The sequence below is a fragment of the Mus musculus genome, chromosome X (assembly GCF_000001635.26).
Source record: "Mus musculus strain C57BL/6J chromosome X, GRCm38.p6 C57BL/6J".
In the NCBI taxonomy this organism is placed as follows: Eukaryota; Metazoa; Chordata; class Mammalia; order Rodentia; family Muridae; genus Mus; species Mus musculus.
In genome coordinates, this window is record NC_000086.7 from 28,779,208 (window position 1) to 28,803,918 (window position 24,711).

The 24,711-nt window shown below is 37.4% G+C and overlaps 1 pseudogene; it reads left to right on the forward strand.

Moving 5' to 3' along the window:
- Positions 1-335: 335 nt before the first annotated feature.
- Gm7408 lies at positions 336-21,473 on the forward strand (annotated as a pseudogene).
- The last annotated feature ends 3,238 nt before the right edge of the window (positions 21,474-24,711 follow it).

Sequence of the window (24,711 nt, forward strand, 5' to 3'; positions counted from 1 at the left end):
TGAAGGAAATTGTAAGGGGAAGCATATATATATATGTGTGTGTGTGTGTGTGTATGTATATATATACATATACATAGACACATACACATACATATACACATACACACACATACACATATACACGTGTAACCATATTGAATATGTATGCAAAACTCTCTGATAAAGACAAATTATTAAAAATATAAGTGTTAAAAAACAAAAGAAACAATCTTTCAATGAGCTAAAATAATTATTTGACTTTTTGATATTTTTAACTATTTAAATGATACCTTTGGATTTAGATAACTATTTTTTTTTCTTTTTTCCTTTTTATTTATATTTTTTAACTAAGAAGACAACTGAGCGCTTAATAGAAAAATGTCTATTAAGAAACTGCGGGTGATACCAAAGGAAGGTTACTTATTACTTTTTGACTTTGATTCAGATGAAGAAGAAGAGCAGGCTCATTCTGAAGGTATCCAGTCTTCAGTATTGATTGTGTCCTGCAGTTCATTAGACTTTTCCCAACTCACCTGCAATGGAAGAAGTCTTTTCTAAGTTTTCATGTACTTCATTTCTAATTTTACCTATATCTATATATTCCTATACCCGAGTTTTACCAGTGCATATACCTACTCTTGGCACTTTAGACATAATATGTTGAGAAACAATAACTTGCTATGATTTTACCCCAGAAAAAGATCTGAACGGTGTTCCTATATGTTAGCAAAACATGAATTTATTTCATAAAACCTGCAAATAAATTATTTCATTCCTTTTTTCTATTATATATTTTCTTTATTTACATTTCAAATATTATCACCTTTTCTATTTCCCCTCTGCAAATCCCCTCTCCTCTCACCTCTCCCCCTGCCCCCAACACACCCACCCCCAATTCCTGGCCCAGGCATTCCTTAATACTGGGGCATAGGACCTTTACAGTACCAAGGGTCTCTCCTCCCGTTGATGACATACTAGGCCATCCTCTCCTACATATGCAGCTGGAGCCATAAGTCCCACCATCTGTTTTATTTGATTGGTGCTTTAGTCCCAGGGAACTCTGGGGGTACTGGTTAGTTCATATTGTTTATCCTCCTATGGGGCTGCAAACCCCTTATGCTCCTTGGGTACTTTCTCTAGCTCCATCATTGGGGACCCTGTGCTCAGTACAATGGATGTCTGTGAGCATTCACTTCTGTATTTGTCAGGCACTGACAGATCCTCTCAGGAGACAGCTATATCAGTCTCCTGTCCCCAAGCTCTTGTTGGCATCTGCCATAGTGTCTGGGTTTGTTGGTTATTTATTGGATTGATCCCTGAGTGAGGCAGTCTCTGGATTCATTCAGTCTCAGCTGCAAACTTTGTCTCTTTAACTCCTTCCATGGGCATTTTGTTTCCCATTCTAAGAAGGAATGACGTATCCACACTTTGGTCTTCCTTCTTCTTGAGTTTCATGGGTTTTGCAGGTTGTGTCTTGGTTATTGTGAGCTTCTGGCATAATATCCACTTATCAGTGAATGCATATCATGTGTGTTCTTTTGTGATTGGGTTATCTCCCTTAGGAAGATATCATCAAGATCCATCCATTTGTCTAAGAATTTCAAGAATTCATTGTTTTTAATAGCTGTGTAGTATTTCATTATGTAAATGTACCACATTTTCTGTATCCATTCCACTGAAGAGGGACATCTGGGTTGTTTTCAGCTTCTTGCTATTATAAATAAAGATGCTATGAACATAGTGAAGCATGTCAGTATTACAAGTTAGAATATCTTCTGAGAATATGCCCAGGAGGAGTATTGCTGGATCTTCCAGTAAAACTATGTCCAATTTTCTGAGGAAACACCAGACTGACTTCCAGAGTGGTTTTACCAGCTTGCAATCTCACCAGCAATGGAGGAGTGTTCCTATTTCACCACATTCTCGCCAGCATCTGCTGTCATCTGAGTTTTAGATCTGAGCCATTCTGACTGGTATGAGGTGGAATCTCAGGTTTATTTTGACATGCACTTCCCTGATAATTAAGGATGATGAACATTTTTTAGGTGCTTCTCTGCCATTCGGTTTTCCTTAGTTGTGAATTCTTTGTTTATCTCTGTCCCCATTTTTTAATGGGGTTATTTGATTTTCTGGAGTCCAGATTCTTGAGCTCTTTATATATATTGGATATTAGTCCCCATCTGATTTTGGATTGGTAAAGATTTTTTCCCATCTATTGGTTGCTGTTTTGTCCTATTGACAGTGTCCTTTGACTTATAGAAGCTTTGCAATTTTATAAGATCACATTTGTCTATTCTTAATCTTACAGCACAAGCCATTGCTGTTCTGTTCAGGAATTTTTCCCTTGTGCCCATGTCTTCGAAGCTCTTCCCCACTTCCTCCTCTATAAGTTTCAGTGTCTCTGGTTTTATGTGGAGTTCCTTGATCTACCTAGACTTGAGCATTGTGCAATGAGATGAAAATAGATCAATTTGCATTCTTCTACATGCTAACTGCCAATTGAGCCAGCACCATTTGTTGAAAATGTTGTCTTTTTTTCCACTGGATGGTTTTTGCTCCTTTGTCAATGATCAAGTGACAATAGGTGTGTGGGTTCATTTCTGTGTCTTCAGTTCTATTCCATTTATCTACCTGTCTATCAGTATACCTGTACCATGCAGTTTTTATCACAATTGCTCTATAGTACAGCTTGAGGTCAGGCACGGTGATTCCAGGAGAGATTCTTTTATTGTTGAGAATAGTTTTTGTATCCTAGGTTTTGTTCTTATTCCAGATGAATTTGCAAATAGCCCTTTCTAACTCAGTTAAGAATTGTGTTGGAATTTTCATGGGGATTGCATTAAATCTGTAGACTGCTTTCGGCAAGATAGCCATTTTTACTACATTAATCCTGCCAATCCATGAGCATGGGAGATCTTTCCATCTTCTGAGATTTTCTTTGATTTTTTCTTCAGAGACTTGACATTTTTATCATACAGATCCTTCTTTCACTTACTCAGTTAGAGTCACACCAACGTATTTTATATTATTTGTGACAATTCTGAAGGGTGTTGTTTCCCTAATTTCTTTTTCATCCTGTTTATTCTTTTTGTAGAGAAATGCCATTGATATGTTTGAGTTAATTTTGTATTCAGCTACTGCACTGAAGCTGTGTATCAGATTTAGGATTTCTCTGGTGTAATTTTTGGGGTCACTTATATATACTATCATATCTTCTGGAAATAGTGAGATTTTGTCTTCTTCCTTTCCAATTTGTATTCATTTGTTCTCTTTTTGTTGTCTAATTGCTCTGACTAGGACTTCAAGTACTATGTTGAATAGGTAGGGAGAAAGTGGGCAGCATTGTTTAGTCCCAGATTTTAGCGGGATTGCCTCCAGTTTCTCACCATTTAGTTTGATGTTGGCTACTGGTTTGCTATCTATTGCTTTTATTATGTTTAGGTATAGGCTTTGAATTCCTGATCTATCCTGGACTTTTACTATGAATGGGTGCTGTATTTTGTCAAATGTTTTCTCAGCATCTAATGAAATGATCATGTGATTTTTGTCTTTGAGTTTGTTTCTATAGTGGATTAAGTTGATGGATTTCTGTATATTAAACCATCCCTCATCACAGGTATCAAGTGTACTTGATCATGATGGATGATCATTTTTATGTATTCTTGGATTCAGTTTGCAAGGCTTTTATTGAATATTTTTGCATCAATTTTCATAAGGGAAATTGGTCTGAAGTTTCCTTTCTTCATTGGGTCTTTGTATGGTTTGAGTATAATTGTAATTCTGGCTTCATAGAACAAATTGAATAATGTTCCTTCTCTTTAGATTTTGCATAATGGTTTGAAGAGTATTGGTATTAGGTCTTCATGAAGATCTGATAGAATTCTGTACTAAACCCATCAGATCCTTGTCTTTTTTGTTTGGGAGACTATTAATGACTGCTTCTATTTCTTTAGGGGTTATGGGAGTATTTCTAGGGTTTATCTGATCCTGAATTATATTTGGTACCTGATATCTGGCTAGAAAAGTGTCCATTTCATCCAGATTTTCCAGTTCGGTTGAGTATAGGTTTTTGTAGTAGGATCTTATGATTTTTTGGATTTCCTAAGTTTCTGTTGTTATGTCTCCCTTTTCATTTCTGGTTTTGTTAATTAGGATGATGTCCCTGTGCCCTTTAGTGAGTCTGGCTAAGGGTTTACCTATCATGTTGATTTTCTCAAACAACCAGCTCCTGGTTTGGTTGATTCTTTGTATAGTTCCTTTGTTTCCACTTGGTTGATTTCAGTCCTGAGTTTGATTGTTTCCTGCCTTCTATTCCTCTTGGGAGAATTTGCTTCCTTTTGTTCTAGAGCTTTTAGTTGTGCTGTCAAGCTGCTCCTGTATCCTCTATCCAGTTTCTTTTTAGAGGCATTCAGGGCTGTGAAGTTTTCTCTTATTACTGTTTTCATTGTGTACCATATGTTTGGTTATGTTGTAGCTTCATTTTCATTAAACTCTAAAAAGTCTTTAATTTCCTTCTTTATTCCTTCCTTGACCAAGTTATCATTGAGTAGGTTGTTGTTCACATTCCACATATATGTGGATTTTCTATTATTTATATTATTATTGAAGATCAGCATTAGTCTGTGGTGATCTGATAGGATGCATGGGATTATTTCAATATTTTTATATCTGTTGAGGCATGTTTTGTGACTGATTATATGGTCAATTTTGGAGAAGGCCTCATGAGGTACAGAGAAGAAGGGATATCCTTTCGATTTAGGATAAAGTTTTCTATAGATATCAACTAAATCCATTTGTTTCATAACTCCTGTTGGTTTCACTGTGTCTGTTTTTAGTTTTTGTTTCCAGGATGTGCCCATTGATGAGAGAGGGGTGTTGAAGTCTTCCACTATTATAGTGTGCAGTGCAATGTGTATTTTGAGGTTTACTAAAGTTTCTTTTATGAATGTGGCTGCCCTTGCATTTGGAGTATAGATGTTCAGAATTGGGAGTTCCTCTTGGTAAATTTAATTTTGATGAATATGAAGTGTTCCTCCTTGTCTTTTTTGATAACTTTGGGTTGAAAGTCAATTTTTTTTGATATTCTAATGCCTACTCCAGCCTGTTTCTTGTGACCATCTGCTTGGAAAATTGTTTTCTAACCTTTTACTCTGAGGTAATATTTGTCTTTGTCTGTGAGATTTGTTTCTTGTATGAAACAAAATGCTGGGTCATGCTTACACATTAAGTCTATTAGTCTATGTCTTTTTATTGTGGATTTCAGTCCACTGATATTAAGAGATATTAAGAAATAGTCGTTGTTGGTTCCTGTTATATTTGTTTTTAGAGATGGAATTTTGTTCATGTGGCCATCTTCTTTTAGGTTTGCTGCAAGATTACTTTCTTGCTTTTTCTAGAATGTAATTTCCCTCCTTGTTTTGGTGTTTTCCCTTCATTATACTTTGAAGGGCATGATTTTTTGGAAGATATTGTGTAATTTTGCTTTTGTCATAGAATACCTTGGTTTCGCCATCTATGGTAAAAGAGTTTTACTGTGTATAGTAGCCTTGGTTGGCATTTGTGCTCTCTTAGGGTCTGTATGTCAACTGTCCTGGATCGTCTGGCTTTCATAGTCTCTGGGGAGAAGTTAGGTGAAATTCTGATAGGTCTGCCTTTATATGTTACTTGAACTTTTTTCCCTTACTGCTTTTAATATTCTCTTTGTTGTGTGCATTTGGTGTTTTGATTATTATGTGATGGTAGGAATGTCTTTTCTGGTCTAAAGTATTTGGGGATCTGTAGGCTTCTTTTATGTTCATGGGCATCTCTTTCTTTAGGTTAGGGAAGTTTTCTTCTATAATTTTGTTGAAGATATTCACTGGCCCTTTAAGTTGGAAATCTTACTTCTCATCTATACCTATTATCCTTAAGTTTTGTTTTCTCCTTGTATCCTCAATTTCCTTGATGTAATTATTTCATTTATAAAAGCTGTTTCAAAAACTCACGTGGGCAGTTTTTCCAGAGAAATGCAAATTGAAAATACTTTATTAACTATTACTTATATAGCATACTTTCAAATGTTTCCATTTTCTATTGTCAATATAGTAAAAAGGCCAGCATTTGGCAAACATGAGAATATGCCGCCTCACGTAGAAGCAGATGAAGATATAAGGTAATATTTTCAATTTTTCCCAGTTCAATAGAGTACTTCAAAAGTAGTGTTTGTGATCCCTTCACTGGAGGAGTAGATTCAGGAAAATCAACAATTCATGGTCAGATGCAACTATATATTGAGTTCAAGCCCTGCTTGGGGTCCTTAATTCCTTGCCATCACAAACACATAGCAACTTGGACAATATAGCCACCTGCATGGGATCTTCCCAGAAATAAACACAAACAAAAGGAGAAACATCATAAAAATAAGAGGGGGACCATCTGGGAAGAAGAAGGGTCTCAGCAAGTGTGGGAGAGTTATGAATAAACTACTGTGGGGTATAAATGTATGAATTGTTAAAAGTAAATAATTCAGGTTCACTTTGGTTGTCTACCATGTATTTTATATGCATATGACATTTGTTCCAAACCACACATTATATATCTATTCTAAATAATTAAAAGAAGTTCCTGTGTAAAGTTTTTTTGTGTGTGTGTGCTAGGCAAATGCTCTACCAGTCCACTATATTTCTAGCTTTAAAATTTTATTGTCCTTTCTTCACAGAGATGAACAAGACAGTATGTTGGATAAATCTGGAGGTAGGTGTTTTTGGAGATATTTGCCTGTTGTTTGAAGAGGACAGAAGATGGCATCAGATCTCTATAAACCCTATAGCATAGGAGGATAATTTTAGGTTTCACAATAATTGTAGTTTTCTTTAAAACACATACAGATGACTACTCACCCAACATTCAGAAACAAAGATTAGCTGAAGGTGTACCTCAGTGGTACAGCACCATGTAAAAGCTATGAGTTTCATCTTCAGTGGTGAAAAAAAAACCCAACCAACACACGAAATTAACAAAACACCTACCAAACAAACAAAAAACAACAATAAGCCTCGCAAATGAAATGTTAGTTTTTCCAGTTTGCCCAATTAACTGAAAAGTGAGCAAGAAATGCAATTGGCTATTGTAAGGAAACAAACAAAACCAGCATTAAGCATTTTAGGAACTTAAATTTAGGCATGATTAGAGAAATATGCACCCCCCCCCCAAAAAAAAAAAAAGACAGTGGCTACAGCAACATAACAAACCCTGCAGAGGGGCTAGAATTATGGCTCATTTGGTAAAGTGCTTTCCTTGAAAATATATGGACTTAAGGTGGGGGCCTAGAATCCACTTTAAAAATGCAGGCTGCAGTCCAGTGCTGAGTAGGTAGAGATAGCTAGCTGGCTAGCCAGGCTAGTGACGTCGGTGAGCTGCAGATTCAGAGAGACCCTGTCTCTGAAGATTTAAGTTGGATCAGGCAGTGGTGGCGCATGCCTTTAATCCCAGCATTTGGGAGGCAGAAGCAGGGGGATTTCTGTGTTTGAGGCAACCCTGGTCTACAGGGTGAGTTCCAGGACAACCAGGGCTATACAGAGAAACCCTGTCTGGAAAAACAAACAAACAAAAAATGTAAGTTGGAATATGATTGTGAATACAGTCTTCTTCTGCACACATATACTGAAATGTATACACATCATTTTTGCTGAATCTCTTTTTATGATTTACAGAATCCTTTAAAATTATGGTTTTTTTTTTTCTTTTTCTGGAAATAGACAATATGAGGAAAGTGTCATATTTCTATAATCTCCACTGTATATTAAAAATAAACATCTATCGAGAGAAATGATCCAGCATACCTTAAAACACACACAGGACAGGGATGGAAAGATAGCTTTGAAATTAAGACCACTTGTTGCTCTTGGGGAAAACCAAGGTTTAGTTCCTAGGACCCATATAATGGCTCACAACCATTTGTAATTCTAGATCCCGGGGATTTGGCATCCTATTCTAGTTTCTATGAGCACCAGACATGCATGTTGAACAAATACAAACATGCAAAAGCACGTTAGTTAAATAAATAAAACAAATCCGAAATACACATAACAGCCCCTTCAACTGAAACAAAGTAGGAGAGTCTTCTTTGGGGTTCATTTTATTTTAACTTTCAAGTTAGTATTGCAAACTTGGAAAATGGAAAACTTCTGGGTAGTAGTGGCAGCTAAAATACTATCTCTTATTTGCTGCTTGGATGACAGATGACTGATAGAGCCTCTCTCACTTTAGTAAGCATGTGCAAACACGGCCAATCAGCAAGGGGCTTGGCTGAGATTGTTTTCCAGCTGCCCAATCCCTGTTACCCAGTATGCTTTGTGGTGGCCACGAAGCTGAGTTCTTGAGGAAGGGAAGTTTCTTGAGGAAGCATGGTAGGGGGAAGTCTCTGTGGAGGTAGTCAGTGACCTGTTAAAAGATGGTTAATAATGGTTCAGGTGGGGGTCCGGATGGGGTGAAGGTGGAGGGGCAGAGGTGTTACTTCCAGAGTAAGGAGAGGAGATGACCCTCCCTGGACTCCAGATAGCACTGCTGCTGGGTTCACAATCGACTTTACCCACTTAGACCTCTGCGGTGAAAAACGGAGAACTTCACTAAGGGCAGGAGTTTGAACAGCCTAGTATCTAGCAGAAAGCAGGAAGGCCAGGGAATTGGAGACCCCGAAAGTCATCCTTGGGCCTGGGGATGTGAAGTGTGAGTAAACTGGGGGTCAGTTAGTGGCAGAAACAGACTAGAACCTTTTCTGTGCTGCTGCTACCCGCCAGAAATTCATAAAAAACAAACTGAAGACGAGTCTTCATTTTCTTCTACCTGGTGTTGAAAGGCCAGATTGCCAAAATTTGTATATATAGGATCCAAACGGCCTCAAAATCCCGAGGCTCCTCTCAGCCTCTGAAGTGCTGGAACTTCAGACATACTTCAGGCCAGGCTGTGTTTATTTATGTGTTGTTTTGGTTTAGGAAAGTAAGCTCTAACTCTGTATCTCAGGAGTGTCTGAAACCTCATGTGCAGCTTGAACTGGCCTTGAAACTGAAGTCCTCAGCCTTACAAATGTACTGGGGCCTGAGGAAACATGCTTGTTTTATTTTTTATTTTTAAAATTTGTGGGGGTTTTTCATAGTTGAAGATTGAACCCAGAGCTTCTTGCTGTAGCAGTGAAATATATGTCCAGACAGACAGAACTTTATAATTTAGACTTGTATTTCGATGAAAAAGATTGAGGAGCTTGGTTGTGATAATAGCAACTATGATTTTACTTGGAGATTGAGATGCAGACACATTTGCTCTAACTCATCAAAAACCTTGCAGGAATGGGACCAACATGCAGATCCTCTTATGTTTAGATATAAACCCACTTGAAGTCACAGTTAAAGCCATCATAGTGTGTGTGTGTGTGTGTGTGTGTGTGTGTGTGTGTGTGTGTGTATGTAAGAGAGAAAGAGAGAGAGAGAGAGAGAGAGAGAGAGAGAGAGAGAGAGAGAGTTTTAAACTGAAAAATAACAAACCTCTATTCTTTTATAGTAAGGAAGACCAAGATACTTTATTCAACTTAAATAATTCTTTTTAAAAATGTGTACATATTAAAGTTAAGGTTATTAATGGCTATCTTTGAAGCCAACTATTATGTTCCATGTTTAAATACTAAAGTCTTTAGTATTAAATCAGAGGGTAATAGAAATATGGTTTTATCTTTAAACCCTTCATGCAATTATGAAGTGCTGTTTTTGTAAAAATCATTCCTTAATGTTATTTTATATTTCAATTTTATTAGTTTAAGTGATTTTTTTTAATTCAAATGGCTTGAGAAAATTTCTTTTTATTTTAAATCAGAAAACGTAAGTTTCTCAGAGGAATGGCAGCGTTTTGCACGTTCTGTAGAGACACCAATGGAAAACTGGAATTTGTTAAGTGGTGAACAGCAAGTTAGGAATGCTTCAGAATTGGACCTTATGGAAGGTACCAAATATTTAATGATGGGCATTGATGTTACACTTCCTTTTTTCTCAGTTGTTCTTCTTAGGCTTGTAAAGGAGATCAAAAATCTCATATTGTATCTCTTGTCTTTAATCACAACATATAAATAAACAGCTTAAAACATATTTTTAGATGACAATTAGACATTACTTGATTTTGTTTAACTTCTAGGCAAATAATAGATCTGCTTTAAAACCTAATGTTGGCACTATGCCTGAATGATCACAAAGTATTTCATTAAAATTTGCAAAATAACATAATTGTTTTAATATCTTGTTTTATTACGAACCCAGTACAGAATCCAGTAACTCATGATGATGGGAATGCAAATCCTGAAGAAGTAGTTGGAGATACATGGTAATGTGTTCAAACTTATTATTTCCTTCTTAGTGTAAGTACTTCCAGAAAAATTTAATTGATTGTATAGCAAGTAATGTATATTAATAATTGGAATATGATATATACTATAAACAATATTTCTATAAGATTAATCCTTAATTTGAATGGTTTTCTTGGAGGGTGTAATGTTGTGGGTCAAACTCTCATCGTCCTGCTTGTAGGACAAAAGCTGAGCAATCAAACAGTATCCCCAGCATCCTTACTTTGTAAAGCTTTAATTACTTCACAGATCTCCAGTACAAAATATACTGGGAAATTTTGAAGGTACATTTTTGGATATATAATTTGTTTAAACTATATAGTATTAACATAATTTATATATTAGGAAGTATTGATTAATATACTATATGACATCTTAATGACTTATTTATATGTAGTATTTTGTGAATATTTTTTTTAATTTAATTTATTTATTATGTGATATTATCTTTATTTACATTTCAAATAATAGCCCTTTCCTGGTTTCACCCCAGAAACTCCCTATTCCATTACCCCTCCCTGTGCTTCTATGAGGGTGTTTGCCCACCCACCCACTCCCACTTCCCCACCCTCGCATGTGGGTACACTGGGGCATTGAACCTTCACAGGACCAAGGACCTCTCCTCCCACTGATGTCTGACAAGGCCATCTTCTGCTATATATGCACTGGAGCCATGGGACCCCCTCTTTTGTTGATGGCTTAGTCCCTGGGTGCTCTGGGAGGTCTGGTTCGTTCATATTGTTGTTCTTCCTATAAGGTTGCAAACCCCTTCAAATCCTTCAGTCCTTCCTCTAACTCCTCCACTGGGAATCCTATGATCAATCTGATGGTTGGCTGTGAGCATCAGCCTCTGTTCTTGCCAAGCTCTGTCAGAGCCTCTCAGGAGAAAGTCATATTAGGCTCCTGTCAGCAAGCACTTGTTGGCATCCACAATCGTGACTGGGTTTGGTGTCTGTATATGGGATGGATACACAGTTTGGGCAGACTCTAGATGGTCATTCCTTCAGTCTCCACTCTGTACTTTGTCTCCATGTTTCCTCCCAGGAGTATTTTGTTCCCCATTCTAAGAAGGACTGAAACACCCACACTTTTGTCTTCCTTCTTCTTGAGCTTCTTTTGGTCTGTGAATTACATTTTGGGTATTCTGAGCTTTTAGACTAATATCCACTTATCAGTGAGTGCATACCATGTTTGTACTTTTGGGATTGGGTTACCTCACACAGGATTATATATTTTAGATCCATCCATTTGCCTGTGAATTTCATGAAGTAATTGTATCTGTACCATTACCATACATTTTTATCATTATTTCTCTATAATACAGCTTGAGGTCGGGAATGATTCCCCCTGAAGTTCTTTTATTGTTGAGAATAGTTTTTTGATATACTGGATTTCTGTTATTCCAAATGATTTTTCAAATTGCTCTTTCTATCTCTATGAAGAATTGAGTTTGAATTTTGATGGAGATTGCATTGAATCTGTTGATTGCTTTTGGCAAGATGGCCATTTTTACTAAATTAATTGTGCCAATCTATGAGCATGGGAGATCTTTCCATCTTTTGAGATTTTCAATTTCTTTCTTCAGAGACTTGAAGTTCTTATCATACAGATCTTTCACTTGCTTGGTTCGAGTCACACCAAGGTATTATAATTTGTGACTATTGTGAAGGGTGTTGTATCCATAATTTCTTTTTCAGCCTGTTTATCCTTTGAGTAGAGGAAAGCTACTGATTTGCTTGAGTTAATTTTATATCCAACCACTTTGCTGAATTTGTTTATCAGGTTTAGGGGTTCTCTGTTGGAATTTTGGGGGTCACTTACATATACTATCATATCATCTGCAAATAGTGATATTTTGAATTCTTCCTTTCCAATTTTTATCCCTTTGACCTCTTTTTGTTATATAGTTGCTATGGATATAACTTCTAGTACTATAAAATACTACTATATTATATACTACTGTGAATAGGTAGGAAGAGAGTGGTCTTGTCTTGTCTGATATTAGTGGGATTGCATCAAGTTTCTCTCCATTTATTTTGATGTTGGATACTGGTTTGCTCTATATTGCTTTTACTATGTTTAGGTATGGGCCTTGGCTTCTTGATCTTTCCAAGAATTTTATCATGAAGAGTTGTTGAATTTTTGCAAATGATTTCTCAGCATCTAATGAGATAATACTGTGTTTTTTTTCCTCAAGATTGTTTACATAGTGGATTACGCTGATGGATTTCCACATATTGAACCATCCCTGTATCCCTGGGATGAAGAACATTTGATCATGAAGGATGATCATTTTAACGTGTTCTTTGTTTGGGTTTACCAGAATTTTATTGAGTATTTTTGCATCAATATTCATAAGTGAAACTGGTCTCAAGTTTCCTTTCTTCATTTGGGTCTTTGTATGTTTTGGGTATAAGTGTAATTGTGGCTTCATAGAAAATTGAATAGTGTTCCTTCTCTTTTGATTTTGCATAAAAGTTTGAAGAGTATTGGTATTAGGTCTTCTTTGAAGGTCTGATAGAATTCTGTACTAAACCCATCCGATCCTGGGGTTTTATTTTTGGTGAGGGGGTGGGAGCCTATTAAAGACTGCTTCTATTTCTTTAGGGGTTATACGAGTGTTTACAGGATCTATTTGATCCTGATTAAAATTGGTACCTGATATCTGTCTAGACAGTTGTCCATTTCATCCAAATTTTCCAGTTTTGTTAAGTATAGGCTCTTATAGTAGGATCTGATAATTTTTTTTTGGGGGGGGGTTCCTAAGTTTCTGTTTTTATGTCTCTCTTTTCATTTCTGGTTTTGTTAATTTGGACTCTGTGCCCTCTCTTTAGTCTACCTAAGGGTTTATCTATTTTGTTGATTTTCTCAAAGAACCAGCTCCTGGTTTGGTTGATTCTTTGTATAGTTCTTTTTGTTTCCACTTGTTTCATTTCAGCCCTGAGTTTGATTATTTCCTGCCTTCTACTCCTCTTGGGTGAATTTGCTTCCTTTTGTTCTAGAGCTTTTAACTGTGCTGCCAGGCTGCTAGTGTATGTTCTCTCCAGTTTCTTTTTTGGAGGCACTCAGAGCTATTAGTTTTTCTCTTAGAATGCTTTCATTGTGTCCCATAAGTTTGGATATGTTGTAGCTTCATTTTCATTAAACTCTAAAAGTCTTTAATTTCTTCCATGACCAAGTTATCGTTGATTAGACTGTTGTTCAACTACCACGTGTATATATATATATATATATATATATATGGGTTTTGTATAATTTATATCATTATTGTTGTTGTTGTTGTTGTTGTTATTATTATTATTATTATTATTATTTGGGGGGTTAAGACAGGGTTTTTCTGTGTATCCCTGGCTGTCCTGGAACTCACTTTGTAGACCAGGCTGGCCTTGAACTCAGTAATCCACATGCCTCAGTGTCCCAAGTGCTGGGATTAAAGGCATGTGCCCCCATGCCTGGCTTATTTATATTATTATTGAAGATAAGCCTTAGTCCGTGGTGACTTGATAGGATGCATGGGATTATTTAAATATTTTATATCTGTTGAAGCCTGTTTTGTGACCCATTATATGGACAGTATTGGAGAAGGCATCATGAGGTGTTGAGAAGAAGGCACATTCTTTTGTTTTATGATAAAATGTTCTATGATATCTATAGATATAGATATCTGTTAAAACAATTTGTTTCATAACTTCTGTTAGTTTCACAGTGTCTCTCTTTTGTTACTGTTTCCAGGATCTGTTCATTGCTGAGAGTGGGGTGTTGAAGTTTCCCACTATTATTATGTAGGGTACAATATATACTTTGAGCTTTAGTAAAGTTTCATTTATGAATTTGGTTGCCCTTGCATTTGGAGCATGGATGTTCAGAATTGTGAGTTCATCTTTGTTGATTCACCCTTTGACAAGTATAGTGACAGTCCTTATCTTTAAAAAACAAAAACAAAAACAAAAGAAAAACAATAAAAAAAACAAACAAAAAAAAAAACAATAACAAAAACCTTTTGGTTGTAAGTTGATTTTATTCCATAGTAGAATGGCTATTCCATCTTGTTTCCTGGAAATATTTGCTTGGAAATTTTTTTCCAGACTTTTCCTCTGAGGTAGTGTCTGTCTTTGTCACTAAGGAGGGTTTCCTGTATGCAGCAAAATCCTGGGTTCTGTTTATGTATCCAGTCTATTACTCTATGTCTTTTATTGGGGAATTGAATCCATTTCTATGAAGAAATATTAAAGACCAGTGACTGTTGGTTGTTTCCTGTTACTTTTGTTGTTTGAGGTGGAATTATGTTTATATTGCTATCTTCTTTGGGGTTTGTTGAAAGAAGATTTCTTTCTTGATTTTTGTATGGTGTAGTGTTTCCCTCCTTGTGTTGTAGTTTTCCATCTATTTTTTTGAAGGTTTCGATTCGTGGAAAGATATTGTGTGAATTTGGTTTTATCATGGAATACTTTGGTTTCTCCATCTACGGTAATTGATAGTTTTGCTGGGTATAGTAGCCTGGGCTGGCATTTGTGTTCTCTCAGGGTCTATATAACATCTGTCCAGAATCTTCTGGCTTTTATAGTCTCTGGTGAGAAGTCTGGTGTATTTCTAACAGGTCTGCCTTTTTATGATATTTGACTTTTTTCCCTTACTGCTTTTAATATTTTATCTTTAGTGCATTTGTTGTTCTGATTATTATGTGTCGGCAGGAATTTCTTTTCTGGTCCAGTTTATTTGGAGTTCTGTAGGCTTCTTGCATGTTCATGTGCATCTTTCTTTAGGTTTGGGAAGTTTTCTTCTATAATTTTGTTGAAGATATTTGCTGGCCCTTTGACTTGGGAATCTTCTCTCTCTTCTATATCTATTTTCCTTAGGTTTTGTCTTCTCATTGTGTCCTGGGTTTCCTGGATGTTTAGGGTTAGGAGATTTTTGCATTTTGCATTTTCTTTCACTGTTGTGTCAATGTTTTCTATGGTATCTTCTGTACCTGAGATTCTCTATTCTATCTCTTGTATTCTGTTGGAGATGCTTGCATCTATGTCTCCTAGGTTTTGTTTCTCCAGGTTCATCTCTCTTTGTGAGTTTTTATTCTGTATTTCCATTTTTAGATCTAGATGGTATTTGTTCAATTCCATCACCTGTTTGATTGTGTTTTCTTTAACTTTTTAAGGGATTTTTGTGTTTCCTCTTTAAGGGCTTCTAGCTGTTTTCCTGTATTTCTTTAATGGAACTATTTTTGTTCTTAAAGACCTCTATCATCATCATGAGATGTGATTTTGAATCTGAATCTTTCTTTTCCAATGTGTTGGGGTATTCAAGACTTGCTCTGTTGGCCAAACTGGTTTCTGATGACACCGACTAGTCTTGGTTGCTATTGCTTATATTCTTGCACTTACCTCGTGCCATCTCATTTTCTTTGGTGCTACCTTCCCTTGCTGTCTCTGTCTGGAGCCTGTCCCTCCTGTAATCCTAGTTGTGTCAGAACTCATAGGAGTCCAGCTATCTCTGAGATCTTGGGATCCTGGGATCCTGAGATTTTGGGTGTGTCTGAGCTCCTGGAAGTCATGCTGCCTCTTGGATCTTGAAATCCTGGTGTGACCAATCTCCTGAGATCCTGCTGTGTCAGAGCTCCTGGGGGTTAAGCTTTTTCTTGGTGTTGCAAGATTTGGTGAGGTGCCAGAGCCCTAGGTTTTCTCTAGACACAGTTGCATACTGCAAGGAACCTGTGCCTCTGGCCGGGAGGATGATTTTGTTTCCCTGGTTCTTGTGGGGGTCCCAGATACACAGGGTGTTGGGAAAGATATTGTGCCCTCAGCTCTGCTCTTCTGTCAGAACTCCAGTGTTCCTGGGTGTGTCTGATCTCCTGGGAGTCGAGCTTCCTCTGTGATCCTGTGATCTTTAGCATTTCAGAATACCTGAGAGTCGTGCTCCCTCTGGGTGTTTTAAGAGTGGGTGCAAAGCCAGTACCCCAGGTCTGATCCAGGTGCAGTTTCAGAACAGATGGAATCCATGCCACTGGAAAGGCAGGAGTTCCTGTGTCCCTGGATCCTTAGGGACTCAGTTACTCCTGATGTTGGGGCCATTCCTGTGATCCTGGGAGTGTTAGAGCACCTGGGATTTGAGCTTACTCTGGGTATTGTGGGACTAGGTCAGCACCCAAGAACTACTCATGACATGGACTCTTGCAAATATTTTTGATTTAGCATCATGGACTTATTTTTGCCTGTGGTACAGAAGTGAAAATGGTACTTTTTCAACAGGTGTGACATTAATTAAACTTAATTTTATTTTTTTCATATATTTCTGTCTGTGGTGCATATATACACATGTGGAGGGCAGAGGAGGATGTTGGGTTTTGCTCTATTTCTTTCCACCTTATTCCCGTAAGACCTGCTCTTTCACTGAACATGTAGCTAGATAAGCAGCCAGCAAGTCCTAGCAATTCTCACTCTGCCTACCACAGTGCTGCTATTGTAGAAGCAACCATCCATGGTTAGTTTTCTAAATGGGTACTAGAATCAAATTTGTGAACGTCCTCCTTTCACAGTAAACCCTATTTATTACTGAGGCATTTTCATAACTGCATTGAAGGGATTTTTAGAGGAAAAAAATGATGTAAACTTTTCTACATTCCATGTATTCAAAGCTAAGTGATATGTATACAAAATTCTGTACATGCAACAGTATTTCGTTGACCCAGTATTAATTTTATATTAAGTCAGTTTCTTTTCTAAAACTCCTCTGTGCTTTTCTTTATATGACACAATGGAAAAATGAATTCTTTAATATAACCCTTATTACTTATTTTTTTAAATTTTATTTTATGGGTATGTTTGTTTTGCTTGATTGTGTGTATGTACACAGCTTGTATGTCTTGTACCTGAGGAGGCCAGATGAAGGCATTGAATTCCCTGGAACTGGAGTTATAGGTTGTGAGCAACCTTGTGGATGCTGGGAATCCATTCTCAGATCTCTGGAAGGGAACCAGTGCTCTTAACTGATGAATCATCTCACCAATCCCCTCACTGATTTTTATAAAATGAATTATGTAACTGAAAGTGAAAGACAAATTTACTAACCAGTGAGGGAATGAAACTCAGATCCCAAAGAATCTATTTTAAATTATATGTAATTGAATGTTGCATGAGCTTTCTTAGAGGATAATAATTTGTCTTTGATATATAGTCTCACTATGTATGTCAGGCTGGCTGGAATTTTCCTAAGTAACCTATGTTGTCCTTTACACTGGAAATCTCCTGCTAAGCTTCCTAGACTAGGATCATAGACCCAAAACGTCTTACATGGCTTAAGAAACAATGCTCTTAATACCTATTTTTCAGACATATTTGTGTATTAGTGTTTTGCTTACAGGTATATATGTGCACCACATATGTGCCTGTTGCCCATACATATAAGATGATTATTTCAGACACCTTGGACCTGGAGTCACATAAAGAGAAAACACATGGAAACTTATATCAAAGATTCTTTCAAAAAAATGCAACCAGAAATTAGAATGACTTTGGCAAACGAACAAATGGGAGAGGTAGAGTTGTTAGTTTTGTAGTGTCACATTTGTATCATTTTAAAAATTATATGTGGCTGAAGTTGAAAAAAAAACATTACTGAGCTTTTAGTAAAAATGTGTGTCTTTGATTTTGTCTAAGCAGTTAACCATATAACTTCATGCCTTCAAGTAAACTAAATCTAATTCGTAGAAATCTGTGAAAATTTTTATTTTCTACTTTAAGTACCTGTTAATGAGATTTTAAAATTTGATTTACATTAATTGTGGAAACACAGAAGTCTTACACAAAATCTTAGAAATGTAATTTGTTGTTTATTATGTTTAACAATATGGAAAAAAATCAATTACATATGCAGACAATTTGTATATTTTAATTGACTTATGTTTTGCACTAAGTCTTAACTGAATCAATATAGGAAAATAAATTAGACATTATATTTGATAGAAAATAATGAAAAAATACTTTGAAATACAATTAATATTCTAAAATAAGATATATATGTATTAAAACTTCTTTAATTTTTGAAAAGCTAAAACATAAAAGAAGACTTCTCTGATAATCTTTCAGGGAAAAAAACTATAATGATTTCCCATTAGATAATTTTTTACTGCTGTTTTTCTTTTTATAGTATGAAATGGTCAATTTAATTTGTTTTGAGTGGTCTTTTTCATATCGGTATGAAATGTGACTGCTTTTATTACTGTGCTTTACAGAAAGAAGATCAACAACAAATTGTGTGAGCAGAAGTTTGATATGGATATACAGAAATTCAATGAAGAACAAGATAAATCAGTGGTTGGTATCATAACTAACTTCATAATTAACCTAGAATAACTAAGTATCAAGTAGGAATGGAGAAACTAGCCTTGTGTTGGGCACATGAAACGAAGTTAAGTTTCATTATCTATCTATCCTTGGTTCTGTTCTAGTCCTACTGAATTGTAAAGCAGAGAAGTATGATCACATACTATATCAATGAAAACCACTAGGTATTTTCTTGTAGACCAGATTATAAATTTTCAAGAGGCAGACTTTTGCTGAAAGATGAAGAGAGGATTACCAGTTTCTACAAAAGTAAGCACACTATGTCAGCCTCAGGTACAGTTGAAAGGAGAGAGAAAGCTTACTTACTGGTGTCATCTGGACTCTGTTGTTAATATTCGAAAGCCATCTCAAACTGGCAAATCAGTTCTTACAATCCTAAACTTAGTACAAATTTAGTAACAGTGGATAGAAACAACCTTTCTCAACAGCCCTGGCAGAATATTCCTGTGGAAGAATATCACCAAACTATTTTAGATCATCTCTCCATTACTGTACCAATGACTGTAGTCATCACATAGTTTCCAAGTAAGATCTGAGATGATGACCATATTAACTATTTTTTATTTGATTGGTTAATAGTTTGAGAAGTATTCAATTTGAAATGAACAGGAGATCCATTCCTGCCTGGGAAGGCATTGAGGAAGCCGCCATTTTGAGTCAGTTCTGGAAAGAGATAGGGACTAAAGATAAAAAGTAAATAAATACTCCAATTGAAGGCAATTTTTAAACCTTGAACCCTGGATGAAATTTCAAGGGGGAGTAATCATCCATGTATATGAGGAGTCTAAAGACAGACTCCCAGAGTACTTCAATATTTGTAATTCTGCATGAGGTGGGGGTGAGGGGGTGAGAGTGAACCAGAAAGGGAAGAGAACAATTGGTACAAATAAAACTACTATGAGTGAAGGAAAACATTTAAGGAAGAAAAGTTCACTAACTTTGTCATATGCTGCTAATGGGTCAAATAAAATAGATTTGCAGGGCTTGAAGATGGTTTATTTGGTAATCTTTCTCACTGTAGGCATGGAGACTCGAGTTTATATTCCCTGAGTAAGCATGCACGCACACACCTCCACCACCATCACTACCACCAACACCACCAACAACAAAACAAACAAGCAATACTAAAAACAAACCACCACAACAATAAAAGTTGGTGTGGTGGTGAGTATTTTAGAACCACCAAACTCAGATTTAGTTCAGAGATAAGAAGATTCCCAGAGCTTCCTAGCCACCAGTTGTAGCCTAATGGATGAATTCTAGGTTCATTGAGACCCTGTCTCCCAAACAGTGGGATGCAACCAAAGAAGACACCCAATATTAATCCTTTGTCTCCATATGTATGCACGTGTACATTTTTTAAAGAGAAACTTCACAAAGTGGAGGTCATTGTACTTAATCAGGATGATTTGAGTGGAAATGTGAGGTACAAAACTGATCACTGTGAATAAAGGACAAAATAGGAATGTAGTAGCAGAAGGAGAAAAGGTGTAAACAGCCTGTCTTAATTTTTTAAATGCAAATTATCATGGTTGTCTGCCAACATAAAGAATACAAAGAGAAATTTATATTACTACTTCCATTGTTACTTGAGATTGGAACCTAGATAAAACAAATCTACCACTAGATTGGACTTAGTAAAGAATAAGTATAAGGCATCCTTAAGAAAGGAAAAGAAAGTAGAAGACATGGCACATACACCTTAGGTGGGGGCTAGATACAGAGATGAGGTAGTGAACCACCTCCTGGGATTACTTCTGCTGGTTAGAAAAAGGAGGCCACCATATGGTAAAAGCATTAACACTAGCTAGAGTTAAACTTCCAGGGCTAGGATTTTACCAAGTTCATGTTTACATGGTGCATGCCTATAAACTTAAGTACTTGAGAGGCTAAGGCCAGTCTCTGCAGCATGGCAAACACTTTCTCATAAAAAAAAGTTTTATTAACCCACAATTGGTAGTATAATTGTATTTCATGTTACTTAAAAATATAAGTATATTTAGTCATAATAGTTGTTAAAATGTTAAATCACTTGGAAAACTATTCCTTTTACATTTCATATGGAATTATTTTTGCTCACGTAAATATTTTTGTATTGGAAATACATTAAGTGGTTGGTTGTTAGCCTAGCATTCATGCTGCATGGCAGTAAAAACAAAAATGAACAGAATTGTTACAGTAATGTTTTCCTTTTACATTTGTAGAACAATTATCAAAAAGAACAACAAGCATTAAAACTGTCCGAATGTAGTCAGAATCTGACCCTGGAAGCAATTGAAGACATGCATGAGAAGTCCATGGAGGTATGTTGCACATGGTCCATAAAATGTCCTTAGGAAACGAAATATGTTTTAGGAATCAAAAAGTTTAACTACTTGATATTTTGAATTATTTCTTACTGAAGTGACTGATATTATCTGTAAAATCCTAATGACTTTGTAGGAATTATTCAAGACATGAAATGATAAATTGGGAATTTGACCTCAGATGTACCTCATAGTTTATTAACACTATAATTATCCTGCTTAACTAAACATAGCACATCTATACATCATTTGCAGAGAATCTTTCATATTTGTATCCTTTGGAGTTTCTTTAGTAAGAAGTGCTTTTCTGTTTTAGGGTTTGATGAACATGGAGACCAACAACTACGATATGCTTTTTGATGTAGATGGTGAAGAGACATTATGAAGCATACTCTGAAGTACTCTTCTCCTTTCCCATCTTCAGACTAATGAAGCATACATATTTCTCACTTGCTGGTACATTTGTAACCAAATAAAAAATTCACTAACATTTTTGTCTCCTATGAAACAGAGTTTGAAAGGCTCTTTAATCCTTGTAATTCTGATGATTCTAAGAAGGAAGTTAACCCCCGTGAAGTGATTACAAAGTTAACTAGGAGGTATACCTTTAGAGTCAAAATAGAACTCCTTTATTTTTAAACATCTTTAATCATTTTCTTGTTTAAGTGTAAGAGCCTCTTTATATTAACTTCCAAACAAAATCTAAATGAATAAGTGAGTGGCAAATAGTCCTTTGTACCGAACTTCCACACACTAATGTAGTGAATTATTTAAAATTTATTCCTTAATCTTTTTTTAAAGTCCAGACTTTATCCCCCTCCTTGTCCACCCTCTGATTGTTCCACATCCCATACCTCCTTGCCTCATGCTCCCACACCCCAACTCCCCATCTCTAAGAGGATGTCCCCACCATCCTACCCCCACCCCACCAGACCTCCCTACTCCCTGTGGCCTCAAGTCTGTATATGTGTTGGGTCTTCATATCAGCTGGTGTATGCTGCCTGGTTGGTGGCTCAGTGTCTGAGAGATCCTGGGAGGTCCAGGTTATTTGAGACTGTTGGTCCTCCTCCTTCAACTCCTCTTCCTCAGCTTCTTCTAGCTTTTCCCACCACAGGGGTTCCCAGCTTCTGTCCATTGGTTGCATGTAAATTTCTGCATCTGACTCTTTCACCTGATGGTTGGGTCTTTAAGAGGGCAGTCATGATAGGCCCATTTTTGTGAGCACACCATAGCATCAGTAATAGTGTCAGGCCTTGATGCCTCTCCTTGAGCTGGATCCCAATTTGGGCCTGTCATTGGATCTCCTTTTCCTTAGGCTTTTCTCCATTTTTTTTCCAGTAGTTCTTTCAGACAGAAACAATTCTGGGTTAGAGCTTTTGACTGTGGGATGGCAACCCCATCTTTCCACTTGATGTCCTGTCTCTCCACTGGAGGAAGACTCTACAAGTTCCCTCTCCCCACTGCAGGGCATTTCATCTAAGGTCCCTCCCTTTGAGTCCTGAGAATCTCTCACCTCCCAGGTCTGTGGTATATTCTAGAGGGTTTTCTAACCTCCTACATATCAAAGATGCCTGTTTCCATTCTTTTTGCTAGTCCTCAGCGCTTCAGTCCTTTTTCCCACCCCCACAATACCTGATCATGTTCCTCTCCTCTTCTCCTTGTCTGCTTTCCCACCCAGGACCCCTCCCCCTCCCTGTAGTGATTTTTTTAACCTTCTTAACATTTCTAATTATTTTTATTCATAAGGATAATTGAAATTTATTTTTGATTCATTATCTTATTAGTTCCCGAAGGTACAAGTTACAAATATAGAAGGCACATTGGTTTGGTTTTATTTCATTTATTTTATTTTTGAGACAGGCACTTAGTATTTTTTTGTATGTCTAGTAAGGTCTAGAATGTTTTGGTTCAGCATTCCATGTAGGTGCTATACAGGAATGTGACAACATACCTGGCTTACACTGTTCTTAAGAAAATAGTCCCAAAAAATCTCCTATAAACACTATAAAATTAACACTGTCAGCTCTGAGAGATGAAAATATTTCCTGTTCACTTACAGAATTCATTGACAGAAAGTATATTTGTTTCTTGAAACAAACTAGACTGCTAACTGTGAGGCAGGATAAAAGAACTGATTAGCCCCATCTCACTGTTCCAGGCCCAGCCCCTTCTCTCTGTTCCCATTGTTCTTGTTTCTGAGCTCTCTGTCTCTGTCTTTGTTCTCAGCTTCCCCTCTATCTGTTCTCTGCCCTACTTTTTCTGACCGAATGACTTTGCTTCTTCTGTCTGTCTGCCTCTATCCCTTCCCCAGTTCCTCACTCTTCTCCCCTCCCCCAATAAATCCATTTTATACCAGGTCTGTTGCATGGTATAATTTCTCAGGGGCACACCTTGCATGAGCCCACCAAAGGTACTCCCTTGCCATGTTATATTTCATAACACTAACACATTAAATGCAACTGACAAAATCTATAAATATTAGTTTGAGACATGGATTTTTTTATTCTCATAAAGGCATCAAAACATCATTTCATTGTGCTTGGCCTTCAGATAAATGACACATAACCTTACCTAATGCTTAAGAATGCTTCACATGCCCTTCCGCTCGACTCGAGCCTCGAGCCCCGGGCTACCTTGCCAGCAGAGTCTTGCCCAACACCCGCAAGGGCCCACACGGGACTCCCCACGGGACCCTAAGACCTCTGGTGAGTGGACCACAGTGCCTGCCCCAATCCAATCGCGTGGAACTTGAGACTGCGGTACATAGGGAAGCAGGCTACCCGGGCCTGATCTGGGGCACAAGTCCCTTCCGCTCGACTCGAGACTCGAGCCCCGGGCTACCTTGACAGCAGAGTCTTGCCCAACACCCGCAAGGGCCCACACGGGACTCCCCACGGGACCCTAAGACCTATGGTGAGTGGAACACAGCACCTACCCCAATCCAATCGCGTGGAACTTGAGACTGCGGTACATAGGGAAGCAGGCTACCCGGGCTTGATCTGGGGCACAAACCCCTTCCACTCCACTCGAGCCCCGGCTACCTTGCCAGCTGAGTCGCCTGACACCCGCAAGGGCCCACACAGGATTCCACACGTGATCCTAAGACCTCTAGTGAGTGGAACAGAACTTCTGCCAGGAGTCTGGTTCGAACACCAGATATCTGGGTACCTGCCTTGCAAGAAGAGAGCTTGCCTGCAGAGAATACTCTGCCCACTGAAACTAAGGAGAGTGCTACCCTCCAGGTCTGCTCATAGAGGCTAACAGAGTCACCTGAAGAACAAGCTCTTAACAGTGACAACTAAAACAGCTAGCTTCAGAGATTACCAGATGGCGAAAGGCAAACGTAAGAATCCTACTAACAGAAATCAAGACCACTCACCATCATCAGAACGCAGCACTCCCACCCCACCTAGTCCTGGGCACCCCAACACAACCGAAAATCTAGACCCAGATTTAAAAACATTTCTCATGATGATGATAGAGGACATCAAGAAGGACTTTCATAAGTCACTTAAAGATTTACAGGAGAGCACTGCTAAAGAGTTACAGGCTCTTAAAGAAAAGCAGGAAAACACAGCCAAACAGGTGATGGAAATGAACAAAACCATACTAGAACTAAAAGGGGAAGTAGACACAATAAAGAAAACCCAAAGCGAGGCAACGCTGGAGATAGAAACCCTAGGAAAGAGATCTGGAACCATAGATGCGAGCATCAGCAACAGAA